Source organism: Dendrobates tinctorius, unplaced genomic scaffold (genome assembly GCF_039654945.1).
Source record: "Dendrobates tinctorius isolate UK_male_01 unplaced genomic scaffold, ASM3965494v1 ptg000140l, whole genome shotgun sequence".
Classification (NCBI taxonomy): domain Eukaryota; kingdom Metazoa; phylum Chordata; class Amphibia; order Anura; family Dendrobatidae; genus Dendrobates; species Dendrobates tinctorius.
In genome coordinates, this window is record NW_027361808.1 from 3,486,374 (window position 1) to 3,507,978 (window position 21,605).

Consider the following 21,605-nt stretch of genomic DNA (forward strand, 5'->3'; position numbering starts at 1 on the left):
TTAGAGGGAAACTGTATGCAGGCTTTTTCCTATAAAATCTGAGCACAGCATGACATAATAATTAAAACAGATTTCAATGATGTGTCACATGTCCGGCTGTGTGCTATTGTTTACTTACCCAGAAAATTTTATCACTTGGTGGCTATTGTTGTCCGGACTACAGCAGTGTGCGCATGCTAGTCCGACTCCACCCCCTACAGTGATAAGAAGCTCACTGTCTATAACCAATATGAATACAGAGCCTGGTGTAGGTAGGTTAGCTTTCTCAGCCCTGCTGCATTGCTAAATCTAAAAACTCTGATTTTGTCAGAACCACTGCATCTAATAAACTAAGTAATGCATCATTAGATTCAAGGTCTCTATCTACATCATGATGCTCTCAGATGAGGTAGCAAAGACCTGCTGACAGACTCATTTTCAAGGTATTGTATCAAGTTAATAAGTTATTCTATATAATGAGCTGCTAAGCGTCTTCCTGAGAACTGGAAAAGCCCAGTCTGACCGGAGTGGAGATTGGAGATTGAGCATGCACACCCTACACCTGCCAATATCTAAGGCACTGCTAGAGTTTAATGAGTGAAGTACTTTTTTTTTATCTCCAGCAGAGATGGAGATTAGCATTAACATTAGATGGAGATTAGCATGTGGTCCTCTGCTGCATTTATGGTCTTTCTCCATTCAGTTTGCATGGGGCTCCTTGAAGCACCATTATCGTGATTGATTGGAATCCTAGTGGTCAAACTTCAAGTGATCAACAAGTTCATCTTTATCCTATCGATAGTAACTTATTAATTTGGTATCTTAAAGAGCTTGTTTCACCATTATTAGGGCTTCAGGCTTGCACTCTTTCACACCTGGTGTGTAAATGACTGATGAGACTTCATTTCAACTTGCACCTGGCTTCTCTAACTCTCGATAATCAACAAATTTTTCAGAAGAATTGAATAACATAACATGGTTGTCCATACGAAACATGAATGTGCCAGGTTTGCATTGGAGGAATGCATCATTAGAAGCTAAAACACTTTGCTTCAGTTAGCCAAGAATATTATGGAAACATCTGTGTAATGGATCAATTTCTGGATGATAGCAGTACTGCCAGAATCTTCTTCATTTTGGCTCTGTTTTTGGAAATCCAAATAAGTGACCTAAGTTGCAGTCAAGACAAGTGTTTATTGAATATAAGTAAGAAAAATAATCTATGTTTGTGTACATCCAAAAGAGATATTCTCCCTATATGTACTGCTACTGTCCTATAAATGAAATCGCTGTTTGTTTCTTTTTTTCTCCATATTCCATGGTTTATATGAACAGGATATAATAAGGTAACCATTTATTGAAATTCTCAATTTTATGTAACTTTTATATTCTTATTTAGGTAGACGGATGCTTAGATAATAAAGTTGCAAACTGCAATATTGCTTTCCAAAATCATGAACAATGAAGATCTTTTCAGCTATGATTCATATGTTAGTGACATTAACATATCAATTGCATGGGCCTTGATGTCAGTGACATGCTTTATTGCTGGTTTATTTGTGGGAGAGCCTCACAGGGTATTTTAGCCTTTTTTATGCTATTTAGTGACAGAGGATTTATTTACAAGGCTGTCCCACACTTAAAAGGTCAGCATTGTGACAGCAGTGATAACTATTATCCTTGCACCTTATATCTGTAGCTCAATCCGGCAAAGGATTTTTTTTTCCTTTTTCAGTACATAATGAGCACCCTTCTATACGATCAGTGATTGAATCAATGAGCAGGGGTGAACCTAGCATCTCTGCTGCCTGAGGCGAACTTCAAAATGGTGCCCCCCTCCCCTCGTAGTAAAATCAGTACAAGTAAATCTGGTTTACTCTTTACTAGCCTAACCTGACGCACATGTAAAATACATACACTTATAAATAGGAAAGTATTTGAAACATCAATCTTCACATTTGTTAAAGTTCTGTATAAGTAGTAGTAAATAAAGGATTTTAAGAACACTACTCATTGTTTGGTTTCAGTTTCAGAAATCAACAGCTGGGCCTTAACAATGAAAATAGTTCAACAAACCATCTTGCCAGGTAGAACTTCACGGTCTTGGACAATAGAAAAACTATACGAAAGACACAAATGAATACACCAAGAAAAAACCGTGCTGCACATATTATAAGAGCATTCTGTACATCATACCAAGTCTTAGAGACTCTAACGTCTACTCTTAAACAGCCTCCCCATTTTCGACAATCCATACTTGTTAGAAGGGTCCATTGACACGCAGTAAAATAAAGTGTCCGCCTTTCTTAATTGGTAAAAATCCTTTTAAATGGGAAGATTTAGAATCATATCAGTGGATAAATCTGCAATTACGATGACCTACGAAGGATTCCATGCTCCTACCAAAGATTTATTCAGCTAATAAATCCGTGGCTCAGAGGCAGCTAAAGTGTATAATACCTATATGAGCAGGATTCAGACAGGTAATGTCCAATGTGGACATGCTGCAGAGGACGACTCAAACGTCTGATATGGGTTACATTAACGTTTATTAGAGCGGCTTAGTATACATTTTCTGCAAAAAACGTATCTACCAAATACCCTGCTTTTTTATCATTTTTTAGTAGCACGTGCTGTTTTTACTGTTATTTCTTTACAACAGTATTTTTATACGTTTGTTTTACTGGCTTTTCTATGTTTCAGTCTTTTGGTGGTGTGAACACTGTCCTACAGACTTGTTCACTGTGTGCATGGCCCATTTAATTGGTTTCTTGTTTTTGCAAGATTAGGGAGTTTTTCCACTCCTCCCTTGTGGGCCATGCACATAAATGCCGTCCTCTGCAGCATGTCCACATTGGACATTACCTGTCTAAATCCTGCTCATATAGGTATTATACAATTGACCAGGTTTTTAAATACATCAGTTAGGGACTGCTCTGATATGGGTACACCTTGACGTTTGGTAGAGCGGCTTAGTATACATTTTTTGCAAAAATCGTATCAACTAAATACCCTGTTTTTTATCTTCTTTTTACTAGCACTTGCTGTTTATTGTTATTTCTTTACAACAGAATATTTTTATACGTTTGTTTTACTGTGCTTTTCTATGTTTCAATTATCTTTGGTACAGAAGTCCGTCTAAATCACTAAAAATGTTCACCTTAGAACTAATACTAGAAAGTACTGAAGAAAGGATATTTTTAAGGTAATCATAAAGCACTGAGCCAAACTTACCAATGTAATCGAAGTTTTTGAAATATATTTCTTCTTGTAAACAATAATGCTCTGTAGAACACTCATTTGAAAAAAAAAAACTATTGAACTTCAGAACTCCAAAAATGGACCAGGAACTCAACTAGAAACATAACTTGAGCAATATGGTCACTTAAATGATGGGCGCTTTGCATGCCCTTTTTGGATGCAAATGTGTGAATGGCATCATCCAAGTCCAATTTGTAGGCAAGCACATGTTCAATTGCAATTGTTGCTAATCCAACAAGTCGATCCTGTGTCATGGCTGTGCATAGGTACGTTTTAATAAGTTTTAACTTAGAGAAACTGCGCTCACCACTATCAACAGTCACTGGTAGTGAAAGAATAATTTTGAGAGCCACGCAAGTGTTTGGAAAGATGGTTCATAATCTGCTTTGGCATATGTACTCCAGTGTGATTTAAGTTCATAACACAAATCAGCTCCATAAATATCACGCATGAGATTATGCTATAGATTTTTGTCAAGTTCTTTACACTGCTTTTGAAGGTTTTCTTGGGTCAAATCCTTTATTTGTCCTACATTATACAGTATTCAAAACATATTACTGTGTTCGCTCAGCTGCAAGAAGAGGTCTTCAACAAATTGTATCGTACAATCAAGGATATTATTTAAGGACTCCACCCTGAATTGTTGTTTAGGGTCTTTTATTGGTTCATCCTGTGATTCATATTCAAACTGTCTCTTTCTGTGACGGATTCTACCTTCCTGCATAGATGGAAAGTTTCCTCCAATTTCCAATTCTTCTGCCAAGCCTTGTGTACAGTCATGGCCAAAAGTTTTGAGAATGACACAAATATTAATTTTTACAAAGTCTACTGCTTCATTTTTTCTAATGGCAATTTGCATATACTCCAGAATGTTATAAAGAGTGATCAACTTAACAGCAATTGCTTGCAAAGTCAATATTTGCCTAGAAAATGAACTTTATCCCCCAAAACACATTTCAGCATCATTGCAGCCCTGCCTTAAAAGGACCAGCTAACATCGTCTCAGTGATTGCTCCATTAACACAGATGTGGGTGTTGATGAGGACAGGGCTGGAGATCAATCTGTCATGATTAAGTAGAATGACACCACTGGACACTTTAAAAGGAGGCTGGTGCTTGGCATCATTGTTTCTCTTCTGTTAACCATGGTTATCTCTAAAGAAACACGTGCAGTCATCATTGCACTGCACAAAAATGGCCTAACAGGGAAGAGTATCGCAGCTAGAAAGATTGCACCTCAGTCAACAATCTATCGCATCATCAAGAACTTCAAGGAGAGAGGTTCCCTTGTTGCCAAAAAGGCTCCATTTTAAGATTGGTGATACGGTGTGGCTATCATCAAAAAATATTGCTATGAAGGTGGCTTCTCCTAAGTTTAAGCCTAGATTTATTGGACCTTACAAGATTTTGGAGATTATTAAATTGGTCTCTTTTCGTTTGGCTCTCCCTGTCACATTTAAAATCCATAATGTGTTCCATAAGTCCTTGTTGAAGAGGTTTGTTGAACCAGTTGTTCCTGGGGTGGCACCTCCGGACCCTGTATTGGTTGAAGGTAACATGGAATATGAGGTAGAGAAAATACTGGATTCCCGTCTGGCTAGACGGTGTCATGGTCACGTGTGTCAGGACGCAGATGTTTCCGCAAGGCGAACCCATGTGACACACGTGACCCTGGATACACTGCCTCCAGTGGGGCGAATTTAAATAATAAAACGTGCAGGTGGATACGCCGCCTCCACCTGGCGAATTTGGGTATTACACGTTATACATACAATAATCAAATAATAAAGGGGGAACCTGGGAAACTATAACAATGGTGGGCCCTGCGATAGGGAATGGGGAAATGGAGACCTCCTAAGCCAGTGTCCCTGCACTCCTTACATTCCCTAAACAGGCTCCGCACCTGTCGCCGCACGCGTACCTTAACGCCCTTGCTCACCCTGACCCTAAACCCTCACTAGGGAATGGGTCGGTACGGAGAGTAATCCCACCACTGTACTAATAACACACATGAGGAAAGAGACAATACAGGGGAAACACCACTTAGCTTTGCTCTGTTGCATGCGCTCACAGCAACAGAGCCCTCCGACCGGGGTGCGTCTTCTCCTCCACCCGGATCGATCACCATAACAGGATCCTTCACCATCGTGCAGCCTCGGAGCAGAGTCCACCACCAGTTGCAGCTGCCTAGAACCAGAGTCCCAAGGCTGAGTTCAGCTTCTGACCCGAAGTCGAGCATGCTTGAGTCCAGTTCAGCAGCCAAGTCCCACATGGTGAGTGCCACTCTCCATAGTCTCCACTCCACCAGCCCATGCAGACACTTCCCGCTGACACCATCACTGCGACTCCACCACGCCATGCCAGCCCTTCGTCCAGACACCATAGCAGAAACACATCCCCCCTGGCTAAGCTGCGCAGAACTCCTCACCGGCTCCATCCGTCCTCCAGGCTCTCCAAAAACAGAGTGAACACACTCTCACAATATCACAGGCAGTGATTGCACCCCCTAGCACACCTTTATAGGGTGTCACACCTGATCCCTAATTAAGTGCACAAAAACCTAAAGTGCAATACTGCTAACCACCACCGGGGACAGTCAAGACACCTTGGAACTTTCCAAAGTAAAAAAAAGTTCACTCAGTGCAATTTAAAACTGTCAGATCATGACAGACGGAGACTCCAGTATTTGGTTAATTGGAATGGTTATGGTCAGGAGGATGATTCCTGGGTCTCTGCCTCTGATATTCATGCCAAAAGATTGGTGCGTGCCTTTCATCGGGCTCACCCTGATTGCCCTGGTGGAGTGGTTGAGGGTTCGGTGACCCCTCCTCAAGGGGGAGGTACTGTTGTGAGTTCATTTTCCCCTTCGTCACTGAGGTCTGGTGAACTCCCTATTCTGGTAAAGGAAGGTAATGAGCCTGATTATCAGGCACTTGAGCCTAATGATGATGACTGGCTGAGTGGAGTCACGGACTGGATATAAGGCTGCCGACGCCCTTCTGCCCTGCGGGTGATTTCTCTGTGGACTTCTAGGAAACCAGTCTGATTCCTGCTCCGCTAAAGCTAAGTTTTCTGCTTTGCCTTTTAGCATTTGTGTTTTGTTTTTGTTTGCCTTGCTTTTCTGGATTCTGCCATTCCCTGCTGGGGTGAGCTGATTCTCATTTTGCCGGTTGCTCTGTCTTCAGAATATTCCTGAGTACTGACATAGTCTTTTTGAAGCCTAGCATCTTCAGGGCCTTTTTCACTGTCAGTCTGTTTGCTCTTATTTTCATAGGGTTTTTCACGGATTGCAGACAGCAGCCTTCCTGTCCTTTCCTGTCTAGTTAGCTTGGGCCCCGTCTTTGCTCAGTCTATCTTTCTGTCTGTGTTGTGTTCTTTCTTCTTGCTTCACCGTCATTATATGTGGGGGGGCTGCCTTTTGCTTTGGGGTCTGCTCTGGGGCAGTTTAGATTTCCCTTTCTGTCTTTAGGCTATTTAATTCTCCGGCTGTGATCGAGGGGTCTAGGGCATCGTAGGGACCCCCCACGGCTACTGCTAGTTGTGTTGATAGGTTCAGGGGTCTGCAATCCGATAGCTGCCAACCTCTCTGGTTTTCTGGACTTAGCTAACATTTCTGTTTTTGCCTCCTACGGTGACTCAATCATAACACATCACCTCATCATCTTCCCTATGCAGCCCCAATCAAGTAGCATGAACCCCTTTCCAAAATACATCCTCAGACCACTCACATCGAGTCCTGTGTCCTCATTCCTATTTGAACAAGGGTCTATGGTGCAGCCCCTCAGTCCTCTCCTCAGACAGCTCCATGGTGTAGCCCCTCAGTCCTCTCCTCTGACAGCTCAATGATGCAGCCCCTTGATCCTCTTCTCACATGACTCCATGGTGCAGCCCCTCATTCCTTTTCTCACAAGGCTCAATGGTGCAGCCCCTTGGTCCTCTCCTCACATGGCTCCATGGTGCAGCCTCTCATTTCCTACTTCTCCTCTCCAGCAGCCGCAGCAAAGTGCAGGTTCCTGCTATCGGGTGTTCACTGAACTGAAGGAGGCCCGCCAATTCTGGTGACTTCATTACCTTAAAAAATCAACTCCGTTCAAGTCGCTACCCTCTTCTTATCTTCACACACAATGACCAATAAATAAGATTGCAAGAACACGGCACCACGTTATCTGACTGCAGGTGGCGGCGCCGTGCTGCTGCCCCGTCTTCAGTGACTCAATGCCAACTGAGGCAAAGTGATCAACTTACAGTATAGGTGCATTCCTGTCTATGAGAATCTTTCAGATTAAAACTATTTGAGGAAAACATTTATTAATCATTTCTCTGACTATGGTTAAACTTACACTTAATGCTTAGCACTTTATGTTCAGCAGAAAAGTTCACAGTCTGCCATTATTATTAGCATGGTAAAATATTAGGTTTTTGTGTTATGTAGTATTGCTAAACTATACAAAACTTTTAGATAGATTTTGACAAATGTTAAAATATATGTATATATATGTATATATATATAGTATGTGTATATATATATACTGCTCAAAAAATAAAGGGAATACTTAAACAGCAGAGTATAACTCCAAGTGAATCAAACTTCTGTGAAATCAAACTGTCCACTTAGGAAGCAACACTGATTGACAATAAATTTCACATGCTGTTGTGCAAATGGAACAGAAGTTATTGGCAATTATTGTAATGTAAGATATGTCTGTAAAGTATGATGTTTCTGTAACATGCTAGAAATCTCCCATTTCACTCTACTGAGGACATTGTAGCCTGTCACAAGCTTGCAGCATCCTCCTTCCCCCTTCTCTTTTTGCCCACAGCTTACACACACACAGAGACCAGTGCCCTCTGCTTGCAGCTCTGTGAAATCTGAACTCACACCGAGGAATTCTCCCCTCCCCTCCCCCTGCAAGGGATGTTAATTAAGCTGAGTGAAAAAGAATGTCTTTGTTTGAGACATGTGGCTGAATAAAACTATGAGAGATATTAAACTAAGCTAGCATTGGCTCCGGTTGCGGCAGAAAAATGAAACGGACATTTCTGTGATCTGAGCGGACCCGGCTTCGCTACGGTAGCTCTTGCAAAGTTCTCGGACCCCAGAAACTGATATGATTTACTCCCAAACGGTGTGTCATAACTACTGTATGTTTGATCTTGTTTTATTGTACTCGATAAACGGGGAAAAATGACACCATCGGCGTGTTTATACGAGCTTCCCTTGTCAAGATATAGTTATTATAAGTTTTACAGTGAGATTGCAACTTGGAGAAAGGGGGGCTGACACACTCCAGACTGCCCCTTTCGTGATGTATAAGATATTCCTCCCTTAAAATTCTTCAGTTGGAGCTGCAGAGTCTGTGCTGACAAGAACACCAGATGAGTGGAGATGTGTGGCTCCGCCTTCTTTCCCCACATAGCTTGCCTAAAGACCATTGAGCAACTGGGAGCTGAGCTGAACTCAAATGGAGTATGGGAGAATAAGGATAAAATGTGCCCACCAAAGTCCCTGTTCCCAATCATGGCGCAAGCAGCACATGGCCCCAATCACACCTCAAAAAGTCACATGTGTGCCGAAACTTGTACAATCATGCCTCATCTGTGCACAGCACAACCCAGGTAAAACAGTAAAAGTCCCTAAGAAAGCGACACCTAGGCCTCTCTACCCGTTTCAGAGACGGCAGATTGACGACATACAGCTACCAAGGTAGGAGTGTATGCAAATATCCTAGTATGTGTAGATCTCTTCTCTGGTTGGCCGGAAGCCTATCCGGTAAAACGTGCAAATGCTAAAATGACTACAGACAAACTGATGAAAGAACTGATCTGCAGGTATGGTGTCCCAGAAACCACAGAAACAGATAGGGGTGCACACTTCATGGGAGAAATAATGAGGGAAGTCATGCAGGCCCCGGGTGTACAGCAAACATTTCATACACCATATAGGCCACAAGGTAGTGGGAAAGTGGAAAGACTAAATGGGACACAAACTGAAAATTCAAAAGGCCATGGCAGACACAGGAAAGAGCTGGGTGGAGTGCTTGCCTCTTGCACTCTTTTCAGTCAGACACACTCCAAATAGAAACACAGGCTTGTCTCCTTCTGAAGTCCTGTTGGTAGTGCACCAAAGACTGGTCTGTACTTCCCACAGGTGCTACAAATGCAACACGGTGCTATGACAGCCTACATCCAGGTCTTGCAGGAAAGACTTAATGTGGTGCATAAACATGTGTTCTCATACATTCCAGATCCTAATGCCAGTGCAGATGTGCATCAGCTGAATCCAGGTGATTGGGTGGTTATACGCAGACACGTGAGAAGGATCCGGGACCCACGATTTGACGGCCCCTTCCAAGTCCAGCTGACCATATCCACTTCAGTAAAACTTGAGGGAAAGTCCACCTGGATCCACGCCTTTCACTGCAAGAAAGTCCTGTCAACAGCAGAATGACTGTTCTCCTCATCACCTTGCTGGCAGTGACAGGGTTACTGCACTCTACAGAGACACAGGACAAACTCTTAAATGCTGATTGGGACAACAAACTTATTCGGCATCATGCTCTTCTTATAAAGGACATGGAAGGACAGAAACCGAAAGACTGTTGGATCTGTACACACAGCCCTGTATCTGCGAGGACTATGCTGTTATTAGCCTTACCTCTGGAGACATGGGAGGTATTAACCCCACACTGCATACACCATGAGACTTGGACTCAATCTAGGTGTGCCCGTGATATATCTGCCTCATTGGCTATAGTCGAATGGGCCGCTAATCCCTGGTTTCAGTTTAATATAACGCGGCCTAAAGGTACAAATGTGGTGGCGGGAATATGATTCAGATGTCGTAAATATGGTCGCCAGGAGGAGGACTGAAGTCCCTCACTCAGACCCTATTCCCAATGATGGACGGTGGTTCAGTCTTCAACACACTGGAGCAGACACCTGTGGTGAGGACAATAATTGCTTCCGCATATACACTCATGATCAAACACAGGTTAATAAGACGATGTACCAGGATGGTATTGAAGGCTGTAGAGCATCTACGGGTAAAATAATAAGGAAAGAAAGGGGTAAATGTACATCTGGTATAAGGGGAAAACCAATGAATAATACTTGGTGTGCCCATAAGCCTGCAGTAGGTCAGGACTTTTGAGTTTATACCAATGTATACAGACCCCTGGTCACGTTTGTGTTCTCCCTGAAGGAGTATTCTTGGTTTGCGGACATCGAGCCTACAGGTGGGTGAGCCCAGACATAAGAGGAGTTTGCACTCTTGCCAAACTAACACCAGCCACTTTCATAGTTCCTCATAGTAAAATAGACACAGCAGCAGTCCCAATTCACACCTCGTATAGAAGGGCTGCAGACAATAAGCCCCAGCCAAATGGTAGGCTGCATCTAGTAGAAATGGGGATAACAAAATATTCAGTAGTATGCTAATATACCCCTTCATAACACAACTGTGGGATAAATTAATGGAAGGTACCGACTACCTGGACGATCAGATTTTCCAGATTCTTGAAGTTCTAAATGAGACTAATACAATACAGAGACAATTAATCATAGTTACTAACCAACATACTAGAGTACTAGATTACCTGACAGCAAAAGAAGGAGGAATGTGTCAGATAATTGGTCCCACCTGTTGTAATTTTATCGACCCTGCTGGCAATCTCCAGATCAGGGCCGGTATAGACAAAACAGGTGAACGTAGAGACCAATGGTTAAAGCAACACAGTGCAAACAGATACTCCTGGTGAGGTAACACATTCTCTTTCCTAAATCCAGCAAATTGGTTTGATGGCTTAGCAGGATGGATTTTTGGCATTTTGCAGACTTGTATGCAAATTTTGTTGTTTTGCTTATTGTTTTATGTAGCCGTAAAAGCGCTAATATATGTATTACTTAAGCTACTGAATAATGTATGTGTGGAAAAAAAATCTAAGGCTGAACCTTCTGTAGTGTATCATAGACCCCAGGTAGCCATTGCTGATGGGGAAGGTGAGTGTCCACACTGAGGGTGGATGGGCGAAGCAGGTAGGAAGCCCCCTTATGGGTACTAGACCCATGAGACAGTAGCTCCTTTGTGGACATCACCTGACCCTGTGGCAAAGGTTATACCATTTACAAAAGGGGGAAATTGATATAGAAGAGTTAATGGTTTGCTTTTATATCCCTTTAAATGCCTTTAAGACTTCAATTGCCTTTTGCCTTATTATTGCTAGAATTATTCTTATGTAGACTAGTAGTCTCTGTCTTCAAGGAAACTATCCTTGTTATCATATTTGTTCTCAACAACGTGTTCTGGGTATATTGTAAACAAGGTACGTACGACCCTGAGGTGATGGTGGGGGCCAAATGAGCTCCAGAGTCACATATTGTTATAAATGGTATAAAAACATGTCTTATATTTCATTACGTCAGATAAAGTGATTTAGCCACGACCAGTGTGTGTGTCACTTTGTCTCCAAGCGCTTGTGAACAGAAAGGGCGAAAAACCTCACGATTCGGACTCACTGGTGATCTGGACAGCTGACGTTTGGTCAGAACAAAAGCAGCTACGACAGTTTTGGCGAAACTTGGCATTGTGCGAAACTTGTACAATCATGCCTCATCTGTGCACAGCACAACCCAGGTAAAACAGTAAAAGTCCCTAAGAAAGCGACACCTAGGTCTCTCTACCCGTTTCAGAGATGGCAGATTGACGACATACAGCTACCAAGGTAGGAGTGTATGCAAATATCTTAGTATGTGTAGATCTCTTCTCTGGTTGGCCGGAAGCCTATACGGTAAAACGTGCAAATGCTAAAATGACTACAGACAAACTGATGAAAGAACTGATCTGCAGGTATGGTGTCCCAGAAACCACAGAAACAGATAGGGGGGCACACTTCACGGGAGAAATAATGAGGGAAGTCATGCAGGCCCCGGGTGTACAGCAAACATTTCATACACCATATAGGCCACAAGGTAGTGGGAAAGTGGAAAGACTAAATGGGACACAAACTGAAAATTCAAAAGGCCATGGCAGACACAGGAAAGAGCTGAGTGGAGTGCTTGCCTCTTGCACTCTTTTCAGTCAGACACACTCCAAATAGAAACACAGGCTTGTCTCCTTCTGAAGTCCTGTTGGTAGTGCACCAAAGACTGGTCTGTACTTCCCACAGGTGCTACAAATGCAACACGGTGCTATGACAGCCTACGTCCAGGCCTTGCAGGAAAGACTTAATGTGGTGCATAAACATGTGTTCTCATACATTCCAGATCCTAATGCCAGTGCAGATGTGCATCAGCTGAATCCAGGTGATTGGGTGGTTATACGCAGACACGTGAGAAGGATCCGGGACCCACGATTTGACGGCCCCTTCCAAGTCCAGCTGACCACATCCACTTCAGTAAAACTTGAGGGAAAGTCCACCTGGATCCACGCCTTTCACTGCAAGAAGGTCCTGTCAACAGCAGAATGACTGTTCTCCTCATCACCTTGCTGGCAGTGAAAGGGTTACTGCACTCTACAGAGACACAGGAAAAACTCTTAAATGCTGATTGGGACAACAAACTTATTCGGCATCATGCTCTTCTTATAAAGGACATGGAAGGACAGAAACCGAAAGACTGTTGGATCTGTACACACAGCCCTGTATCCGCGAGGACTATGCCATTCTTAGCCTTACCTCTGGAGACATGGGAGGTATTAACCCCACACTGCATACACCATGAGACTTGGACTCAATCTAGGTGTGCCCCGTGATATATCTGCCTCATTGGCTATAGTCGAATGGGCCGCTAATCCCTGGTTTCAGTTTAATATAACGCGGCCTAAAGGTACAAATGTGGTGGCGGGAATATGATTCAGATGTCGGAAATATGGTCACCAGGAGGAGGACTGAAATCCCTCACTCAGACCCTATTCCCAATGATGGACGGTGGTTCAGTCTTCAACACACTGGAGCAGACACCTGTGGTGAGGACAATAATTGCTTCCGCATATGCACTCATGATCAAACACAGGTTAATAAGACGATGTACCAGGATGGTATTGAAGGCTGTAGAGCATCTACGGGTAAAATAATAAGGAAATAAAGGGGTAAATATACATCTGGTATAAGGGGAAAACCAATGAATAATACTTGGTGTGCCCATAAGCCTGCAGTAGGTCAGGACTTTTGAGTTTATACCAATGTATACAGACCCCTGGTCACGTTTGTGTTCTCCCTGAAGGAGTATTCTTGGTTTGCGGACATCGAGCCTACAGGTGGGTGAGCCCAGACATAAGAGGGGTCTGCACTCTTGCTAAACTGACACCAGCCACTTTCATAGTTCCTCATAGTAAAATAGACACAGCAGCAGTCCCAATTCACACTTTGTATGGAAGGGCTGCAGACAATAAGCCCCAGCCAAATGGTAGGCCGCATCTAGTAGAGATGGGGATAACAAAATATTCAGTAGTATGCTAATATACCCCTTCATAACACAACTGTGGAATAAATTAGTGGAAGGTACCGACTACCTGGACGATCAGATTTTCCAGATTCTTGAAGTTCTAAATGAGACTAATACAATACAGAGACAATTAATCGTAGTTACTAACCAACATACTAGAGTACTAGATTACCTGACAGCAAAAGAAGGAGGAATGTGTCAGGTAATTGGTCCCACCTGTTGTAATTTTATCGACCCTGCTGGCAATCTCCAGATCAGGGCCGGTATAGACAAAACAGGTGAACGTAGAGACCAATGGTTAAAGCAACACAGTGCAAACAGATACTCCTGGTGAGGTAACACATTCTCTTTCCTAAATCCAGCAAATTGGTTTAATGGCTTAGCAGGATGGATTTTTGGCATTTTGCAGACTTGTATGCAAATTTTGTTGTTTTGCTTATTGTTTTATGTAGCCATAAAAGCGCTAATATATGTATTACTTAAGCTACTGAATAATGTATGTGTGGAAAAAAAATCTAAGGCTGAACCTTCTGTAGTGTATCATAGACCCCAGGTAGCCATTGCTGATGGGGAAGGTGAGTGTCCACACTGAGGGTGGATGGGCGAAGCAGGTAGGAAGCCCCCTTATGGGTACTAGACCCATGAGACAGTAGCTCCTTTGTGGACATCACCTGACCCTGTGGCAAAGGTTATACCATTTACAAAAGGGGGAAATTGATATAGAAGAGTTAATGGTTTGCTTTTATATCCCTTTAAATGCCTTTAAGACTTCAATTGCCTTTTGCCTTATTATTGCTAGAATTATTCTTATGTAGACTAGTAGTCTCTGTCTTCAAGGAAACTATCCTTGTTATCATATTTGTTCTCAACAACGTGTTCTGGGTATATTGTAAACAAGGTACGTACGACCCTGAGGTGATGGTGGGGGCCAAATGAGCTCCAGAGTCACATATTGTTGTAAATGGTATAAAAACATGTCTTATATTTCATTACGTCAGATAAAGTGATTTAGCCACGACCAGTGTGTGTGTCACTTTGTCTCCAAGCGCTTGTGAACAGAAAGGGCGAAAAACCTCATGATTCGGACTCACTGGTGATCTGGACAGCTGACGCTTGGTCAGAACAAAAACAGCTACGACATAGTCTAATTGCCCGTGCACAACAAGGAGTCCATCCGTCGACTAATTATCCTAGGTGCAGTTCCCTGACTGACCTGAGGGTAAAGGGGGGCACCAGAGAGCTGCGAGTTTCAAAGTGGAACTGAGAAAGTGGGATATACATAAATCCCTGCAGTTCTTGGAAGGTTGTTAGCAGTGGTGTGGCACCCAAAATAACCCCCCTGCGATAAATTGTTAGGGTAAGACTAGCTTGCTGTATTTTTGTCACATGGTGCCAGTGGTGGGATAACTTTGATAAGCCCCCACTGTGCCTGTGACAGCCGTATGCCGGCAATGCGTCTCGTCCCTCCATCTGCTGACATACCGGTGTCAGCGGTGGGATCGTGACATATTGGTGGCAGCGGTGGGATAATTATAGAGCATTAGTGATTTGGTTTGAGCAATCATTCCTCTCACTAAAAACCTGCACGGTTCCAGCAGGAATCCTGCGTCATAGGTTTTGGAGAACAAACTCAGTGGTTACTAGTCTTGAGACAATTTTGTGTATGTGCGATTATCCCCTCCCTTCTCTTTGTTTTTCTTTATCATTTATTTGGCAACCATGGCTACACGGGGAAAATCTTATCATAAGCAGCTTAATAAGAACACCCTGAGGTCCCTGTGCACGTCAAAGCAGATTGACGTCGCCGACAAGATCAAAGCCCAGTTGGTCACGGCTCTAGTGCAATGGGATGAGAGCCAGGGCGCAGAAGGCAGCACCAGTGCCGATGGTGCAGCTGCAGAGGTCCAGCTGGTGCAGACCGGCAGCCGGGAAATCCTGGACCCCTCTCTGCAATTGGCCCTACAGCAACTCCCTGCCGAAGACCATGTGGGACGTCTGCAGCTGATCCAGCAAGCTCAAGAGAGAGCCCATGAACTGTAGCTGGCCCGGGTGAGGGGAATGCCCTCCGCAGCCCGAAGCAGTGAGCCCAGCAGCGCCCAGAGTCCTAAACCCCGGCCAGAGCATTTTTCTGTGATGGAAAAGGATGGGGACTTGGACATATTTCTGCGGGCCTTTGAGAAAGCCTGCAGACAGTACCAGCTGCCTAGAGCACAAGGGGCCGGGTAATTGACCCCAGGGCTAAAAGGCAAAGCTCTGGAGGCGTTTTCTTCTCTCCCACCAGAAGACGATGATGACTATGATGCCATCAAGCAGGCTCTGATCGCCAAATACCGACTGACACCCGAGGTGTACCGAAAGAAGTTCCAGAACCTCCAGCGAGGCCCACACGATAGCTATAGCGATATGGTGCAAGGACTCAGGACCCACTTTGACCAGTGGATCCATGGACTGTCCATTGATTCCTTTGAGCTGCTACGGGACCTGATGATCAAAGACCAGTTCCTGTATCTTTGCCCAGCTGATGTCCGACAGTTCATCCTGGACCGCGAACCAACGAACGCCGACAACTATGAGGCCAACCGGAAGCCAGAGACGCGGAGGCCAGTCACCACCAGCTGGAAAGGAGGTAAGCCTGCAACCAACCCCAGTGCTCCAGCTAGCCGTCCCTCCGGAGGCCCTGTCCCTGTTGCCAACACCAGGCCTACTACTGACAGTCGCAAGTGTTACAACTGCCAGCGGCCTGGTCACATCAGTATTACCTGTCAAGAAAAGCAGAAGACCCCCCAGTCAAGTCCTCTGGGCCCAACGCCTCTGTTCTTTTGGTGGGAGGTGTGGTTGGCAGGATTGATGACAACGTTCAACCCATCCAGGTGGGGGCCCGTGTTGCTAAAGGCCTCAAGGACACAGGGACTGAACGAACCCTTATCTGTCCTGGACTGGCGGCCCCTGAAGAGTTTGTTGAAGGGAAAACCCTGACTGTCACCGGGATTGGAGGCACCCGTTGTCCCTTGCTAGTGGCCCAGGTTTTTCTTGATTGGTGTGCTGGGAGCGGGGTGAGGGAAGTGGGAGAGTCTGAAAACCTGCCCACTGATGTTTTATTGGGGACTGACTTGGGGAGGATGGTTGCATACTATGTCCCTGACACCCGTCCCCAATCTGGTAATAAGGGTAACGTTAACCCTGATGATGATGATGATGATGATGGGAAACTGAATGTGTTGCCTGCTATTGCCTTGATGAGTAATGATGCAACTAATAACCATTCTCTCCCCAGGAATGATGCTGATAGTGATGTAATTGTACCAAAGGAATCTGATAACCATTCTTTTCCTAGGAATGATGATGATGATGTATCTGTGCGGACTGAACCTGTTAACCATTCTTTGAAACGGTAGATGTGTCCACAGGTACCGAAGTGCTCAGCCTCGTCACTCTGCGGAGTGAGACGGCTGAGGAACCCCTGGCAGGAGCAAGCAATGGTGCTCAAGGAAATGGGGAGGTGCATGGGGACCATGAGGAAGGTAATGCCATGCAACTGACCAGTGCCACCAAGGAAGGTAACTGGCCCATGAGTAGCACTGCTCCTGAAGTGTTGGGGGTGGATGGGGAGGTAGAGCCCAAAGCTGCTCCGACCGGTGGGTCCGTAGAAATCCCCAGGGAGACAGCATACGTAGCAGCTGTCACACGCAGTCAGAGTGCCCAGCTCGCAGGTAGCACCCTGTCTTCTGGACCCTCTGCTGCTACAAGAGAGAATGAACCAGAGGTGAACCCAGAGCAGGTTCCAGAGGGTCCCAGTAAGGAAGGAACTCTGACGTCACTTCTGGCTGCCTCCAGCCAGGAGTTCCAGGCTGCTCTGCACTCAGACGTGAGCCTGGAGAAATTAAGAGATCTCGCCGAGACGCCCACCTTCGGGTCTGATAAGGAGAGGGTGTTCTGGGAATGAAGAAGGTTGTACCGGGAGTCAGTACCCGGAGATTCCCCAAAGGAGTGGTTGAGGGAAAGACAGCTGGTCGTCCCCTATCAGTTCAGAACTGAGTTGTTGCGGATTGCCCATGACTCGCTGGACACTTGGGGATCAGCAAAACAAAGGCACTGCTGTCTCAACACTTCTATTGGCCCAAGATGGGGACAGACGTCACAAAATACTGCCGCTCCTGTGCCACCAGTCAAAAAGTGGGTAAGGCGGGGCCTGCTCTTAAGGCTCCACTTATCCCTTTGCCAGTGATAGAGGAGCCTTTCCAGAGGATCGTGGTGGACATTGTAGGCCCCCTGGCCATCCCCAGCAGCTATGGAAAGCAATACATTCTCACCGTGGTAGAGTATGCTACCCGGTACGCAGAGGCAGTAGCTCTGTCTTCAACCCGGGGCGATAACATGGCTGATGCACTGGTGACCATCTTTTCAAGGGTAGGATTTCCCAGGGAGATGCTTACCAATCGAGGGACCAAATTCATGTCTCGCCTAATGGAGGCTCTCTGTAAGAAAATGCAGGTGCAGCACCTGGTATCGAGTGCGTATCACCCACAGACCAATGGTTTTTGTGAACGCTTCACCGGTACCCTCAAACAAATGCTCCGCATGCTGGTTGAGACCCAAGGGCGCGACTGGGAATGGTGCCTCCCATACCTGCTGTTCGCTTACAGAGAAGTTCCGCAGGCCTCGACGAGGTTCTCCCCTTTGAGCTCCTGTATGGCAGGCGAGTCTGGGGACCCCTTGGGTTGATAAGAGAATCCTGGGAAGATGAGCCAAACCCCACAGAAATGTCCATCGTGGATTATGTCATGCGCTTCCGTGACAAGACGCAGACCTTGACGCAGTTGGTGCATGACAATATGACACAGGCTCAGGCTGACCAGAAGCACTGGTACGACCAGAACGTCCGCGAGCGGACCTACCACAGGTGGGTCAAAAGGTGTGAATGCTGGTCCCCGTACCAATGGATAAGCTTCAGGAAGCCTGGGAAGGCCCATACTTCGTCCACCAACAGCTCAACCCGGTCACCTACGTGGTCACGCTTGACCAGGCTCGGGGTAGGCGCAAGGCCTTAAACGTCAATATGCTGAAGGCGCACCACGAACGTTAAGCCTGAGTCGTACCGGTCTGCAACCTGCCCGAGGATGGGGAGGAAGATCCCCTCCTGGACATGTTGGCCCAAGCAAAGGCCAATGGGTCCAATGAGGACATGGAGATAAGTGATTTGTTAACCGTACCCCAGCGGTTGCTGTTGTTGGCCACCCTGGAACCCTTCCTTGTCGTGTTCAGAAACCAACCCGGGAAGACGGAGTTAGTGGTTCATGAGGTGGACACCAGGACAGGAATTGTGATTACTACCACTATGGCGAACACCTTATCAGATCTCTGAGGCGGTGCAACAAGTCATGCGCCAAGAGATCGATGAGATGTTAAGGCTGGGGGCGATTCGACGGTCCAAAAGCGCGTGGGCCTCGCCTGTAGTTCTCGTGCTTAAAAAGGATCGGACTACCCGCTTCTGCGTGGACTACAGGGGGCTCAATGCCATCACAACCTCTGATGCACACCCTATGCCGTGCATCGAGAATCTGCTTGAGCGGTTGGCGAAAGCAAAGTACATATCAATCATGGATTTGAGTCGGAGATACTGGCAGATCCCCCTGAGCCCTGAGGCGCAGGAGAAATCTGCCTTTATCACCCCCTTTGGACTGTACGAGTCCACAGTCATGCCCTTCGGCATGAAAAATGACCCTGCCACTTTCCAGCGGATGGTCAACCACCTGCTTCGGGGACTGGAGGAGTACGCGGTGGCGTACTTGGATGACATTGCCATCTTCAGTTTCACCTGGGAGGAACACCTTCAGCAACTCCAGGAGGTGCTCAAGCGTCTTCACCTGGCAGGCCTGACTATCAAGCCGGGAAAGAGTCAGATGGGCATTTGCGAGGTCCACTACCTGGAGCACCAGGTAGGCGGGGGTTCCATGAGTCTGGAGCCGGAAAAGGTGGACGCAATTGTGTCCTGGCCCACCCCCAGGACCAAGACACAGGTGAAGTCCTTCTTGGGCACTGCAGGGTACTATATGCGGTTCATACAGGACTATAGCGCCCTTGCAAAACCCTTGACCAACCTCACCAAGCAGAGGCTACCCCAAACAGTCAACTGGACAGATGACTGTGAGGCAGCCTTCCAAGCTTTGAAAACAGCCCTGTGCAACTCTCCAGTGTAGAAATCAGTCGACAGAAGTCGCCAGTTTCTGGTACAGACTGACGCCAACGAGTTTGGCCTCTGTGCTGTGCTCAGCCAGGTCGACTCGGGGAACCAGGAGCAACCCATGTTGTACCTGAGCTGGAAACTTTTGCCAAGGGAAGTGGCCTACTCCACCATCGAGAAGGAGTTCCTGGCCATGGTGTTGGCACTGCAACGTTTGCAGCCCTACCTGTACGGGCGCACCTTCACGGTGGTAACCGACCACAACAACCCTCTGAGCTGGCTGCATACAGTGTCCGGAACCAATGGAAGGTTGCTCAGCTGGAGCCTTGCCCTTCAACAGTACGACTTTACCATACAACACAAAAGGGGCAGCGAACATGGTAATGCTGATGGGTTGTCACGCCGGGGCGAACCCGCTGAGGTGTGCATGGCAGATTAACGTTAGGTTATGCCTCCGTAGCACACTCTAAAAAGGGGAGGTGTAATGTAAGATATGTCTGTAAGTATGATGTTTCTGTAACATGCTAGAAATCTCCCATTTCACTCTACTGAGGACATTGTAGCCTGTCACAAGCTTGCAGCATCCTCCTTCCCCCCTTCTCTTTTTGCCCACAGCTTACACACACACAGAGACCAGTGCCCCCCTGCTTGCAGCTCTGTGAAATCTGAACTAACACCGAGGAATTCTCCCCTCCCCTCCCCCTGCAAGGGATGTTAATTAAGTTGAGTGAAAAAGAATGTCTTTGTTTGAGACATGCGGCTGAATAAAACTATTAGAGATATTAAACTAAGCTAGCATGGGCTCCGGTCGCAGCAGAAAAATGAAACGAACATTTCTGTGATCTGAGCAGACCCAACTTCGCTATGGTGGCTCTTTCGAAGTTCTCGGACCAAAGAAACTGAGATATGATTTACTCCCAAACGGTGTGTCTTAACTACTGTATGTTTGATCTTGTTTTATTGTACTCGATAAACGGGGAAAAATGACACCATTGGCGTGTTTATACGAGCTTCCCATGTCAAGATATAGTTATTATAAGTTTTACAGTGAGATTGCAACTTGGAGAAAGGGGGGCTGACCCACTCCAGACTGCCCCTTTCGCGATGTAACCAACCCTAGGCTATAAGATATCCCTCCCTTAAAATTCTTCAGTTGGAGCTGCAGAGTCTGTGCTGACAAGAACACCAGATGAGTGGAGACTAGAGATGAGCGACTTTGCCTTTTTTCGGGTCGAGTCGGGTTTCATGAAACCCGAGTTTCTCAAAAGTCGGGTCAAACGAAATCGGCCGATTATCGTGAAAAGTCGAAGGCCGACTGAAACACGAAACCCAATGCAAGTCAATGGGGAACCAAGGTCGGCAGGAAGTGGAGGACAGGAAACACACCTAGAGTGCCCATTTTAATGCCAAAAACATCAATTCTTATTACTTAAGCTTGTCAACCTTAATTTAATTTCTAATAATAGTTAGGCATTGAAAACTGGGGGTTATTTGGCTAAAGTTGTGGGGGGGGGTTGGGCTGGTTCCAGATTTTCGTGGGCCCTGGCCCAAAGAGTGTCACTGGGCTCTTTTAACACATGCCACAATTCATGATCTTCTGAAAAGGCAGAGAAATAGCGGTATAGTACAAAGAAAAATACTTCACTTCTTACATCTCATGACTGATATCCATTTTAAATTCTCCAATAGCTCCAAAAACGGACAGTATATTACTCCATACAGTATTATGGCCACTGCATAGTGC